The sequence below is a fragment of the Leiobunum rupestre genome, chromosome 1 (assembly GCF_980474605.1).
Source record: "Leiobunum rupestre chromosome 1, qqLeiRupe1.1.hap1, whole genome shotgun sequence".
NCBI classification, from domain to species: Eukaryota; Metazoa; Arthropoda; class Arachnida; order Opiliones; family Sclerosomatidae; genus Leiobunum; species Leiobunum rupestre.
Window position 1 is genome coordinate 95,850,305 of NC_143384.1, and position 15,268 is coordinate 95,865,572.

Below are 15,268 nucleotides of genomic sequence, written 5' to 3' on the forward strand. Positions count from 1 at the left end.
AAGTAAATAGGCTGCGACCGCCATTAGTGTTATTTTAGGTGAAGTATTTCCTTTTTCCGAAATCATGGCCTTTGCCAATTCTACAGCGAGAATACGTGCTCGGGTAAACGCCCATATCCCACGAGCGCCTCTCGTACAAGGTCTCATGCACCGACCATTAAATTCGCCTCGATAAACCCGCCCTTCATAACCCGCTTTCGCCAAAACGTACTGCGCTTCGCGTTTATTCTACCCGAAAAATAAAGTTAAATATATTTATCTTAGAATTTCTTTCCGTCGAAAAGAGCGCTCTCACTTGGACTCTGAAAACAACCAGAGTTCTTCCTTAATAGGTTAGTCAAGTAAAAAAATGACCAGCGCCCCTACCTCAAACGAAATATATCTTCTTTCAGGCTCTCCCGATTCGACCACATCTCAGGAGCGCCTCTCGTTCAAGCCCTCACGCATCGACAACATCCCACGAGCGTCTCTCATGCAAACACTTGTGCATCGACCACATCTCAGGTTAATTGCGGTACTTAAACTTAACGCCGAACGAAAGAAAAATTACACAGACGTAATGGAAGCCCCTTTCATTTTCCCTCGTACACCACGAATACGTTCGATGTGAAACTAAAAACGAGTTTAAATAAATCGACTAAGTTTCGTATACATACAATCAATGTTGGGAACGCTCGTTATTTGGTTTTACTCGTGATATAAAAAACAACTTTATCCAAACTTCACTGAGTAACGTGTAAAATAATAAATCTCGCCTTAGAAGATCAACTTTGACAAAACTTCACTGAGTAAACCTTGACTAAGTTTCTTTTCGATCTCGATAGAGGAAAACCACTTTGGTCAAAGTTTACTCAGTAAAGTTTGGATAAAGTTTCTTTTCGATAGTATCACGTATTCTTTAGTAAATAAACGCGACTTTAATTAATTCAATAGGTGACGAAACATGTTTTCCAGCCTAAGGGTCAGTGAGCTAGCTAATCTTAGTTGGACATGGTTTAAAATTGCTTTTGACATCTAGGCGAGTAAAGATATCCGACGATAAGGACTATTTGAATATTGCTAAGATAAGCGCTCTTAAAAATTCAACTAAGGAAAGCGTCTCAATAAAAGACAGTGACCTTTCTTCTGACGATAAAAATGAAGTGTTCCATAAAATCCAGGGACAAATATTTCATTCAAAGGAAAAGGTTTGTATAGTAATAGAACTATAGCTATGCCGTTTCTACATGGTTGAGCGTTCTACTTTCATAAATATCACAAACTCCACGTTTTCCCCCAATAAAAATGTTTTTAATTATCTTCTGATATACACGATAATTAACTACTAAGTAACTTTAATTTAGGAAAATTTACACAAAGGAAGACGATAAATTAATACTTAAAACTCTGAAAGAACTTCACGGAGCTGTATTTGGCCGTGGAACTACCGCAAAGTTGGCAGGATAATCTTAATCATTGCCAAAACAAGGTTTTTTTTCTAATCAGAACTTTCAAAAGCCTAAAAGTCGAGATTTAGACGTCCTTCGACCAACTTTGGAACGACAGGTAATTTTTAAATTTAGTAGGTTTGAGATAATTGGATAGTTTATATTCAATGTTATTAATCGGGAACAACTACTTAAAAAGTTTTTTAATTAATTTGTAGTTTTTAAAAACTTAACAACATTGAGCAGTAGTGCTTTTTAATCTTTAGCAAAACAAGGCATTTTTTAAATTTCTTGAAAATAACTATGCCGTTGGAATTGGTAATTCGATGTATTGGTTTAGTCACAGAACGTTTGATTATTTGAGAAACTTCTTCCAAATTTTATGTACTCGTAGCGAGCGATGGCAAAAAAGCGTCGTTGAAATTAACTAATTAATCCTTTTTAGTTGCTTTTTTATTAACCGTAGAAATTTAGATTATAATATAATTGGTTTTAAAAAGTCTGGAACGAACAGTTTTTTCTACAATTCAACTTGTATTCTCTTCGTGGTAAGTGGTTTTAAAAAGTCTCCTGGTCCTTCTGGATCGAACACTTCACAAATTAATAACCCTTTTTAAATTATAAACCGAGTCATTTCTAGTAGCGCAAACTCTTATGATAGTTTCAGCTTATAAATGCCGGATAAAAATTATTCATAATCCTTAATTAAATATATTGATAAAAGGGCTCAAGTGATGACACTTCGCCTATTTCCCGTGACGTACCGATTCTCACGTGACTTTCATTTTTCCGTGCGCGCGCACGTTTAATAAGATAACTGAACTTTGAGCAATTTTTTTACACGTAGAATTGCATAGTACCAAAAATTCTCTATAGGGGCTCGTGACGTACCGATTCTCACGTGACTCGTTGATTTTTCTGTGCGAGCGCACGTTTAATAATATAACTGAACTTTGAGCAATGGGTTTTTTCCACACGATAATAGGTTCAGAAAAGTCTCGTTAGGGGTCATCCTGATCTAGCGTCAGTGGTTTTTTTCCACTGGTACTTAAGACATGACGTCAGTGTAGTCATGGGGATCAACTCTTAGTTGCAGTTCTCGTTATCTCAATAAATTTGAATCTTAAGAGTCTTATCTATACGCCACATAGCGTTCTTTCTTTCAGTCCTAGGGAATTGTCATTGAAGGTCACGCAGTTTTTGCTCCGCTTTCAGCCGTTCGTCAGCTCTATTTTACGGCATAGGCTTAAGAATTTCCGACCGTCAAATAGAAAAAAGTAAGTTTTTATTTTATTATATTTAAAAATAAATTGTTAGGCGTTCTTTTATATATTAGACAGAAAATAAGATACTATATATATATTTTAGACAATTTTCCAAACAATTTGCATATTGAAAAAGCGTTTCTAATGAGAATTTTAGCGTAGAAATCTAACCATATTGAGAAAATTTGGTTAAGCAGGCTTAGTGAGAAAATTAGGCTTTAGCATAACGTATCATTTGAAACTATAGAACATATTGTGTCTAGATCAACTATGGAAAATGAAACGTATCGACTTGAAACGTTTTGTCACTGGAAAAACATGCACGTCAGTAAAGAAAAACTAGCGAAGGCTGGATTCTACTATGTTCAACGTGGAGGTGATGTACGATGTTACAAGTGCCATGGAATCTTAGGAAACTGGGAATCAGGAGACGTACCAGAACTTGAACCTGCCAGATGCTTTCCAAACTGTCCGTCGAGGGATAATTCATCCTCGGAAAAAAGGGACATTCCACCTACGCCAAAAGCAACTACGGTCGCTGACAAATGCATCTCACCTGCATCTGAAGAAGACGACGTTTGTGACTGTCCCTCGTATGTCAGACGATACTGCTGTTAGACACTACACATACGTAAGTTAGAACTTTTAATTAAATTATTTATACAAGTTGCTGAAGGTAGTGCTTTTCAACCCTTTAAATGAAATTGTATATATCCATTTCGAATTAATTACAATTATATAGATAAATTACGATTTAAACGGATTATATTTAATGTCGAATAAGTCATAGAACCAATTTTACGTAATCATGTAAACAAAGTTCTAAAATAAAAAATAATTTAATTTTAATAACTTGTTTTTATTGCCTAGAGATTAGAAATTATGGTTAACGGGGGGGCTAGGGGAGATATAGGGAATGGAAGCGTTAAAGAATTCTGGTGATCAGGGGAGGGGTAAAGAGGGGGTGAAATCCATTCTCCAAAAAGCTGCGCAAGGAAAACTAATTCTGGAGAACGGGAAGAGCAGAGAGAATCTAGTTAGTAGATATTCTGGTGATTAGATATTAGAAAATATAGCCATAAATTTATGGAGTTTAGGGAGGGGGAAAGGGGGAGGGATAAGCATAGAGAGATTCTGGTGAATGGTAACGATAAGAAAAAGCGATTGGGGATAGGAGAGCAGATAGAATCTGGTGATTGGAAATTCTGGTGATTGAGAGTGGGAAAGGAGGGGGAGGAAGCAGAGAGGATCTTGCTGTTACCATCTGGTGATTGAAATAAGATATCAGACTGATTATTTCAATCACCAAACGGTAAATCCCCTCTCTTAAATGTCTTTAGGCTTTTAATTTGGTGCAATCATGGCTCAATAGGGATGAAACTAGAACGTTCATTGGATAACTTATTATGAACAAATAATTTAAAAAGCCTAACTTGATATTAAAATATTATTCAAAACATTAAAATACAATGAAAAAAAATCCAGCAACAAGTGTACAGTTTGATTGTAATAACTCGAACTCTGCATAAAAATTAATAATTTAAATTTATTATATAAAAAAACCATAAAATTAATTTTTAAATTAGAAGCAAAATAAAACTAAGCCATTTAAAAATATTCCTTAAAAAATAATTAAGACTATCGGATGAAAAATGTACTCTTTATAAAAATTAAGAATTTAAATTGATTATATAAAAAAACCATAAAATTAATTGTTAAATCAGAAGCAAAATAAAACTAAGCCATTTAATACTATTCCTTAAAAAATAGTTAAGACTATCGGATGAAAAATGTACTCTAGAAATTGCTGTTTCTCGAACTTAATTTTAATATCTATCCAAATCTTACTTTTGGAATTACAATTTAACTATTTAAAATATCACAGTATAAAATAAAGCTTTAGGCGAACCGTTCAGTGAGAGTAATGAATAATACACTTAAAAAGTAAAATTTAAACATGTACAGGTCCAAAATTCACTTTAAAAACAGCGAACCTTCCGTAACTTTCGGAGAATACACTGCAAATCTTACTTTTGGAATTACAAAATCAATATATAAAATATAACAGTATGAAATAAAGCTTTACGCGAACCGTTCAGTGGGAGTTATGAATAATAAACTTAAAAAGTTAAATTGAAACATGTACAGGTCCAAAATCAACTTTAAAACACCGAACCTTCCCTAACTTTCGGAGAATACACCCAAAATCTTACTTTTGGAAATACAAATTCACTTAACTATCCACGGAACACATTTGAGCTATAAGTCCACCATTCAGTAAGAGTGAAGATGAATACTTCATAAAGGTAACGAGTCAAAATAGACTGTGATCAAACATATTTTCTTCCTACCTCTGTAAAAGACGCATTAAAAAAATCGAATTAAAATCATTAAAAAAATCAAACAGTTTTTTAATAAAATACTTACTCTTATGGGTACAATTATAGTATAAGGTATCCGTTACCATTTTCTTTTTTATTCAATTTTTTTCAAACAATCAATGGACAAACCAATTTTATTTCAAATAAACCCCCGCTTTTGAAGAAACATTGAGAATTTATGGTATATTTTGAAAATAAAAAATACGTTATTCTATCCAAAATAGGTAGAATATACAGTGTGTCAGAATTTATAGCCCGGTGTACCTAGTAACAGAGACCATACCACCGGAGGGCTATCATCATAGTGCCCTACGCCAGCGTCCCCCTAACCCGGACAGGTGACAAATCCAGAATGGGTAGCAGAACCCTACTACTTATGGTCGCACCTTTGACGCAAGCCACTCAACCCAGCAGAAGGTGCAGCAACGGGTGGACCAATCCCCACTTCGCACATAGCAGTGGGATTAAGAGTGAATGCTGTAGCAACTCCAGCCGACACACTATCTATGAAGGTAAGGAGTCAAACCCTTTGGAGAGAGCTCCTAAAGGCTCTCTATCAAGCGGCTAAATCGAAAGGTGTAAAAGTAACATTGGCGGAAGTTAAAAATTTCCTTTAACATCTAGATACATACACGCTGCACAAACCAGTTAGGCGTTTATTTCAGAGGAATAGAACTATCGTGTTCGGTATAGACGACCAATGGCAGGTTGATTTGGCTGATCTACAAAATTTATCCCGCGTAATAAGGGGTATAGGTATTTGCTAAGCTGTATCGATGTCTTCAGTAAGTTCGCGATTGTAGTAGCGGTGAGAAATAAGAAAGGAAAGACAATATTGGAGGCTTTTAAAAATGTCGGGACGTCGACCGACAAGAGTCCAGAGCGAGATTGTGTGTTCCACCGTTCAAAATTATTTAAAAAAAACGGGATCTAATTTTTCACAACCCACTCGGAACTGAAGGCCACGGTTATCGAGAGGTTTAATCGGACACTAAAAGAACGAATGTATCGTTACTTTACTAAACATAACCACATAAAAATATAGATGTTTTGAAAGAACTTGTCGGTTCATACAACAACAATTATCACAACTCAATAAAATGTAAACCAGTTGATGTTTCCCCCGAAAATTCGAACAAAGTTTGGAAGGATTAATTTTTCCCCGCCAATTTCTTTTCCTTTTAATATCGGAGATATTGTTAGAATGAGTAAAAAAAAGAACACTTTTGAAAAGGGTTATATGGCAAATTGTACGGAAGAATTATTCCGTGTAGTGGAAAGAATTCCAAGACATCCGCCGGTATATAAGCTGAGTGATCTCAATTCCGCGACCATTTCGGCGTTATCTACAAGGATGAAATACAGCGAGTCGGAAAAGATCTGGAAAATTGTCCATTCATAATTCATAAGGTTTTAGAAGCAGACAGACTCCCAACGGTCAAGTTGAGAAACTGATACGTTGGAAAGGATATCCACCCTCATTCGACAGTTCGGTCAAAGAAATTATCGTAGTATGAGTTTCTATATTACTTTACCATCGGATTCATCTACGAAGTTCTTAGAGGGTAATACCATGAGCAAATTTCATACGTATCTCCCGGAATGCGTTCAACTCGATGGCTCTTACAAGGTTGGTCTGACCGAGATTAGTTATCCGATAACGTGGAACAAACTAAAGAGAATTGTATCGTAACTCTGTCGAAGACTAATGAACGCGAGTTTCCGACCCATATCGACGTGCCTAAGGGCTATTATTTATGCGTCACGGATCTTCTAGGTCTAATACAATTTGAATTTGATAATGAACGCGCTTCTGTTATAAACGCCACAGCGTCGCGTGTGCTACCAGTCACATTTAAATATGTTAAACACTTGAGAAAGGTTCACGTCCAATTGGAAAATAAGGTGTATATAAAAATTACAGGGATCTTAGCGACAATACTTGGTTTAACAAGAAATACCCTGGAGGATTTCACAATTAACAAAAAGGAAACGCAATCGAAATATACCGTCGATATAGACGTGGGCCTTCATTCTTTGTTCGTTTATTCCGACATTGTCGAAAATCGCGCGGTAGGCGACTGTAACGCCCCACTTTAAAGAATTGTAAGCGTTCAGGGTAAAGACGGCGACACCGTAGATAGAGATTTTATCAGACCGCATTACATTCCGGTGTCAACAAATAGATTTCAAACCATCGAAATTCACATTTTGTCAGATGTGGGTGTACCAGTTAATTCGAAAGAAGAAAGGTTCTTATTACTCTACATTTTAGACCGAGACGAACGTGGACACCTTTATAAAGGGAAACCAGTGCGCATACTCTTCATTTCTCTGTTAGATATTGTCCCAGGCGCATCATGAAAACCGTGTTCAGAGAAAGCGAGTCAGATTACGAAAAGTATTATTTAAATCAAGTTAGGTTTGGTTCGAATAATACAATCGACTTTGACAACTATTACCGATCGCAAGTAGGGAACGGTTCATTCCAATTCTATCAAGGCTCAACGACGCAACGTGGCTATGGACTCGGAAATATACTGGCGTCTGCTTTTCGAAAAGCTCTCCCATTTTTAAAAAGGGGCACTATATTCTTGGGAAAAAAGTTTCTGAAAACCGGCGCTAGAGTCGCTAGTGGTGTTCCGATAATAGCTTCATTGAAAGATCACGGAACCGCTATCGGGAAAGAAACGCTATCGGAGTTAAAGGACATGGCGACAAAAAAAAGTTCAGGAAACGGTATAAAAAGGAAGCGCCGAAAGATTCAACTCGTCAGCTTAGTCACGGCTAAGAAGCGAGCGAGACGCTTAACTAAACATTCCGATATATTCTCTAAATAATGGCTCTAATTCATTATCAGTCCCGAAAATGTGTCCACTCGGAATTGGACCTTTTCGAGGTTCCCCTCACCCAAACCGGGATCGTCAGCGGAGAATCGGTGGAATTCAATCCGGTTTCTAACGCGGACGAAAATTCGAATATTAGTTTCGATATTGCCGGAAACTCCGAGACCTATTTAGATCTGTCCAAGACACTCCTCCACGTACAAGTAAAAATAGTGAAACCTGACGGTGCTGATCCCGACTACGAAAAAGAAACCGTCGGTCCCGTAAACAGACCGTCGAAGGGTAATATGAGCACCGGGTTCGATATCTTCGTTCGCGCGCGAGGCTACTATTGTCGGAATGGGGGGATTCTGCGAGAGGAGGAATTGTTTTTTTGTGTGGGAGAGGGTGAGAAACCATAAAAACAAAAGTGGAGAAAACGTGGATAAGTTAAAGGGACCATCGTCACGGTTTAAACATGGCGCAGATTTATTTTTTAATATTTCGATGGATTCGCGTACATTAAAATGAGTTTTATGTAATTTTGGTTGAGCTAGTATGTCTATTGAGTCCCAACCTACCATAATGGCCAAAAACACGAAGGTGTTCGTTAAGGGGAGAATTATTGTACGGGTTGTTTATATTTTTGGGCTCTTTTAGCCTTTGATGAAATGGGCGACGGCATTGCCCAATGTAATAATCACAGGAGATTTTATAAATGATGGCCTTGTCGAGGAGGGCAGTTGATTCTGTGTTATTACATAATAAAGCTGACAATTTGGGTGGTGGGAGATAAATAGGATCGAGACCTACTGATTTAAGATTTTTGGCAATTTTTTGGAGATAAACCAGGATAAAAGGGGATACATGCTGGTTTGAAAGAAGGAGGAACAGTTCCTCCGAAACGTTGAATTTTTTAAATAAATAAATTAACAATTTTAAAACCGTTTAAAGTCTCTTTTCATTTGGTTTTTCACAATGTGCTTCTCTTCCCCAGCAAACACAAATCGTCCCTGGGACGTCCCAGCATGGTCCATAGAGCCCAGCTTGGTCCCGTCCAAAATTCGTCCTACGTAACGAATAACGGCCGTCCCATTTTAGTCCTCGTAGAACCAATTTCGCGACATCCGATATTCAGCCCAATCGACGTCGCATGGATCTCCACTATTCGTCCGAAATGTTTCGTCCATCAATGCTATCTAGAGGTGCGTTTATCAGCAATTAATTTTAATTTTTTTCACCTGTATTTGTATTTGAGCTGATAATGATTAATGAACCACAAAATATTAATTTTATTAAGAATATTATTATTTAAATTTACGAGTTTATTTAACGTGAATTAATGAAATTACGTGTTAAATCAAAACTACTTAATTATTTAATTAATTTTATCTGTTCTTAATTTTTATATTTTTTATATTATTATTTTCTTAATTTCTATTTCCATTATTTTCATTTGATGAATTATTTCTACAATCACAGTCAATTACTGCGAAAAAGCTGATCTAAGTTGACCGAGCTAAAGTCCTTTTAAAATATCTGGTAGCCCAGTTTGTAGTTTCTTTTGTACGACGCCATTACTCGATAGTTTGGAATCGGTCACCATAAAGTCCATAATGCGTTCTACACAAACGTTAAAGATTATAACATAGTAATCTCTAGTATTGCTGATAATATATCATAAGAGTAAGTATTTTATTAAAAAACTGTTTGATTTTTTTAATGATTTTAACTCGATTGTTTAAATTTGTCTTTTACAGAGGTAGGAAGAAAATATGTTTGATCAAAGTCTATTCATTCTGGACCTGTACATGTTTCAATTTAACTTTTTAAGTTTTTTATTCATTACTCTCACTGAACGGTTCGCCTAAAGCTTTATTTTATACTGTGATAATTTATATAGTTAAATTGCAATTCCAAAAGTAAGATTTGGATAGATATTAAAATTAAGCTTCGAGAAACAGTAATATCTCGAGTACATTTTTCATCCGATAGTCTTAATTTTTTTAAGGAATAGTATTAAATGGCTTAGTTTTATTTTGCTTCTGATTTAAAAATTCATTTAATTGTTTTTTTACATTTGTATAAGGAAGGTTATTTAATTTTTTAATAGTTTAGTTCGAAATTTATTTTGTTATATAAAAATTAAATAACTATATAAGTTTTGTAATTTATATGTTAACTGCTAATACATGCAGAGTTCGTGTTATTACAATCAAATTGTACACTTATTGCTGGATTTTTTCCATTATCTTGTATTTTAATGTTTTGAATAAAATTTTAATATCAAGTTTGGCTTTTTAAATTATTTGTTCAGAATACGATATCCAATGAACGTCCTAGTTTCATCTCTATTGAGCCATGATTGAACCAAATTAAAGGCCTAAAGACATCCAGGGGACGACCGCCGTAATCGCCGTTGGACGTCCGAAAACTCGTCCCCGGGACGTACTACGGCTATAGACAAACCGGACATTTGGACGTCCTTTAACGTCCAACCGGATGGCCATAGGACGTGTTTGTGTTTGCTGGGTTACTTCTAAAAATACTTAATTAATGTACTAAGTTACGTTTAAAAGAACCTTTTGTAACAATTCCAATATGTAAATATAGGTATAAAAATACGATAAAAACAACTAACCTATATTTTAAATACGGTAAATTAAAAATACTTAATTAATATACTAAGTTAGTTTGTATGAAATACTTACTAATACCTGAAAGATGGACTTTAGAGTGGATAAGATTGGTAAATATCATTTCGAAACTAATAATTTTCACGCTTTATTTAAGTCAAGCAATTACATTTTTAAAAATGAAAGAAGTTAAACTATATAAAAATTTGTACATATTGTAAATATTTTTAGGCAATAAAGAAATTAAGAAATGTTTTAATAAAAATTTCCTTTATTTTCTACAATAGTTACCTTTTATTACTATAATTATTCCTAAATTAAATGGTAACCACGTATGCGTAACAATTTCATTATGTAAATATAGGTATAAAAATATGATAAAAACAACTTACCTATATTTTAAATACGGATATATAAAATATTTACATAGTTTAACGTACAACATTAAGACGGATGATGTTTATAAAGACTTTGAATACTACAATTCTTATACACAAATATAGTCATAAAAAGACTATAAAAACACTTAAATTAAAATTAAATGAAAAACTCTTTATTCAACTTTAATACGTTACGCTATTTAAGAAACGTAATTTTAGAAACCGAAATAACGTAAAACCAATGTGATGAAAAAGTAGCAAACATAATATTAAAACTAATTATATTTTCTTACACACGATTTTGCGGTACCGCACAGCGATTTTGTGAGATTTCACAACGGCGCAATTATTAGGGTCACGGTGAAAATGACAATGTTTAGGAGCATTTATACAAAGAATGGTAGATAATTTAGGACAGTCTAAATCGTCGACGTTCTTGACGTTAACTCCTATGAAATCCGATAAAACTTTGGTCTTTACTAAACCTTTACAAAAAAACGTGAACCCTTGTTCTTTTTTATAATTTGCAAGGGCTCCTAGGCTGTTGTAGTCTTCCTGTCCGTCGTCCCAACGGAGATCGCAAATGTTCCAATACATTCATCTACACTGCCTTTTATCTTCTTCCGTAAGACTGGAATATGGATATGGTTTTTTAAAGGTCCAGACGTTATGCTTCTCCGTTTCCGCAACGTAAATAGCTAACTCTTTAATTATCATTTCTCCATTCACACGGAAAAAGTTGGCCTCGATAAAACATGTCCTTTTCATTTCTAGAAATAAACTTGTTAAAAAAACTTAGAATATGCAATTCCTTTAAAATATACATATATGTTAAAAGACAAATAATTTTATAATGAACCGATTTTATACTTAAATTTTTTTTAAGATTTTCTGAGAATTGCTTCTAATTTGACGACAAAACTCTTTGAATGTGGTTTAAACATTGAACGAGTCCCTCTTTTCTATACCCACAAAATACTTAGCGATTCTATCTTGTTGATTAAAATTGTTCTCTAACAACTTTTCAATCAAAGTACACGAATTTTAAACTGCATTGCATTACATGTATATGGATTTACCCGGTCCTCATAAGCTATCACATGTGCAATTACAATGTTTGAGAAAGACACTTTTCCCATTGTGAAAGGGGAATCCAAAAATAGGAAACACTTCAATTTAAATGCACCTTTTGAAAATTAATACTTTCATATGCAACTGTTGATAAATACTTAGAGTTTCCCAATGTGAAAGGGGAATCCAAAAATAGGAATCACATCAATTTAAATGCTTTTTTAAGTTCCATATAGACTATTTTACAATTCTCGAGTATGATTTCGGGGTACTAATGCATTCTAAATTAAATACTTACATTTAATTAAATATGAATTAATCAAGCCGACTCTGAACATATATGTTACTCTTTATTCTCATATAATTTCAAATTCAGGTATTAATTAAGGTACAAATGCATAATTTAATGAATCAATTTAGAGATTTTGTAGTATTTTTCTACCTATATTTGCATTTCGGGAATATATTTTAACGTGTTGAATATAGAGTATGGAGATTGTTGTAGTATTTTTCTTCCTACGTGACTACACCAGAAACGACTATTTTAACGGTAAATTAAAAATACTTCATTAATGTACGAACAATAAGTTACGTTAAAAAGAACCTTTTGTAACAATTTCAATATGTAAATATAGGTATAAAAATTAGATAAAAACAACTTATCTAATATTTTAATTACGGTAAAATACAATGCTTATACACAAATATAGTCAGAAAGATTTGTAAATATCATTTTGAAACTAATAATTTTCAGTTTTTTCTCGCTTTATTTAAGTCAAGCAATAACATTTTTAAAATGAAAGCTGTTAAACGAAATAAAATAAGCATTTCTGAACTTTTTATTTTAATTATGTTTTATTATTTATAACCATATGGTTTTCAATATAGTGGAAGAGTATAATTTGACGTGGTAAGATGTGCAAGAAATATAAGAAAGCATTCTGAAGAAATGGAAAAGCATATTGAAGAGTGGAGATTTAAGCTAGATGAAGCTAGTCAAAGAGAATTTGTGCTGAGAAATAAAGTTAAATATATAAAAACAGATATAATTGGATTAAAAATATTGCAAGATAGTTGGAAGAGAGTAGAAAACTAGAAAGCGTGTTTACAAAAGGTTCTTTTAAACGTAATTTAGTACATTAATTAAGTATTTTTAAATATTTGAATATCGGAATTGTATTTTGTTGCATTAAAAGTAGAGTTTAGATGTTTTATAGTATTTTCTATGTATCTGCATATCTGAAATATATTATAGTATCTTCCCAACTATATTTGTGTATAAGAACCGTATTTAAAATATAGGTAAGTAGTTTTTATCGTATTTTTATATCTATATTTACATATAGAAATTGTTACGCATACGTGGTTACCATTTAATTTGGAATAGATCACCAAGCTCAAAATATAAAAATTGATAAAAACTTACATGTCTACGTCCTCATCCGAGAACAGCGGAGACGGATTTCTAGTGTTGGTGGACGGTGTTGGATAAAAAAACCGAGTTATGATGTCTTAGGGACCAAGTCCCTGGGTTTTTATACCAAATGGACCCCATATACACTTTGCATCCCCATACGTAGGGGCATTTGGATGTAAAAGAAAAATCGATGAGACTCCTACCTAGTTTAAACTGAAATAGTTAAGAGGATCTATTCCCCCCTAGTTTATGGGCCTTCACATCCATAAAATTCTACGCGCAAAAAACATTTTTGGTTGAAACAATCGTTTGTTATAACCATTTTAGTGCGAAGAATCCCCACCTGATGTAAAAAGTTGGGGGTAATCGGGGCACAAAATACAATTTGAAGCGTCTTAGATCGTATAGCCGCTGGTTAAAATTCTAGGTGAAAAACATCTCCATCTTTTAAAAAACTTTTATAACCATTTTCGACAAACCTTTTGTCCCAAAAATATCTTAACAATACTCCCAATTTGAAGCGTCTTTTTTTAAAAGTTTTTGATTATATAACTGTCACCTTTTTTACGACGACCATCATTCTACGCTTAAAGACATCGGTGTAAACAATCGCTTTTTATAACCATTTCAGCGCGAAAAAATCACTCTATTTTAACAATACCCGAACCTCCGATTTGACGCGTCATGTTAATTACCCGACAATTCAGGAGTCGCGCGTGGATACGGAATCACGTGTACAATTACAATACTTGAGAATGATACGTTTCTCATACTAAAACTTTAGCTATAGCGAGGGGGACAACCGTTGCGTATTTTACGCACGTAGCTCCCCTTAAGGTTGAATCCTTTGGGCCACACCACTCGAGTCTGTATTGAACGATGTCGGCCCCCGGTCTTTTTCTTCTTTGGGAAAATGTTTTATGGCCCGCCTCGGACCCCTTTTTTGTCAACCCTAAGTGAACCGTTTTTATAATACATTCGACTCTTTTTCCCAAAACGACACTTTTATCTAGCGAGGGGGGACACCCGCTGCGTATTTTACGCAGGTGGCTTAGGGCAATTCACTACCTTTTTCCCCTTAGGGGGGGGATATTCCGTAAGACGGATAGCTTTGCACGTAGTAAAAGTGTTTGAAAATAATGTTACAAGGGAAAGTGTTTGTCGGCGAAAATAGTTGTGGATAGATACGCAAAAGGCTCGACCTATTGAACTACTTGGATTAATTACATAACACAAACAAAGATTCCACTCGCACGTGGAGAAAAGTGTTTGACAGAGACGGATAGGTTTTGACAAGTGTTTGAGAAATAATGAGGGCTCGACCTATTGCCCTATAGGTAAGTAGGCCAGTTACTTGGGTTTATAGCTACTGGCTGTTTGCATAACATCATGTCAGATGATTCCCCCCCCCCTTAGGAATAGGGACGCTTAATGGGAGATCCTCCTAGTGTAACGAAAAATATTATAATAAAGTATCAATTTTCCGATGTAAAAATTACTTTATTTAAAAAGTACTTTATACGGCCACCCTTAAAATGTTATTAAAAAAATAACAATGTATTCAATTTAAAAACGTTTATTCACATTTTCTTAACAAAGGTTTTAATATTAGGAATTTGATTAGTTTTACAATATTCTGGAAAATAAATCAGAGCATCCATTTCCTTTTCAGTCGGCATTTTTAATTTGGCGGGCAGGTTAGATGAGGTTTTTGTTGACTCGTTTGATTCCATTGTGTCACCGCACTTTTTACATGCCACAATAAGTTCGTTAAGATAATCGATAATTTTATCATCTGACATTTCCTCGTCCTCCGTGTAATGGATAGATTCACTCGCCCCACAATCACACTCAAGATCCGAATCT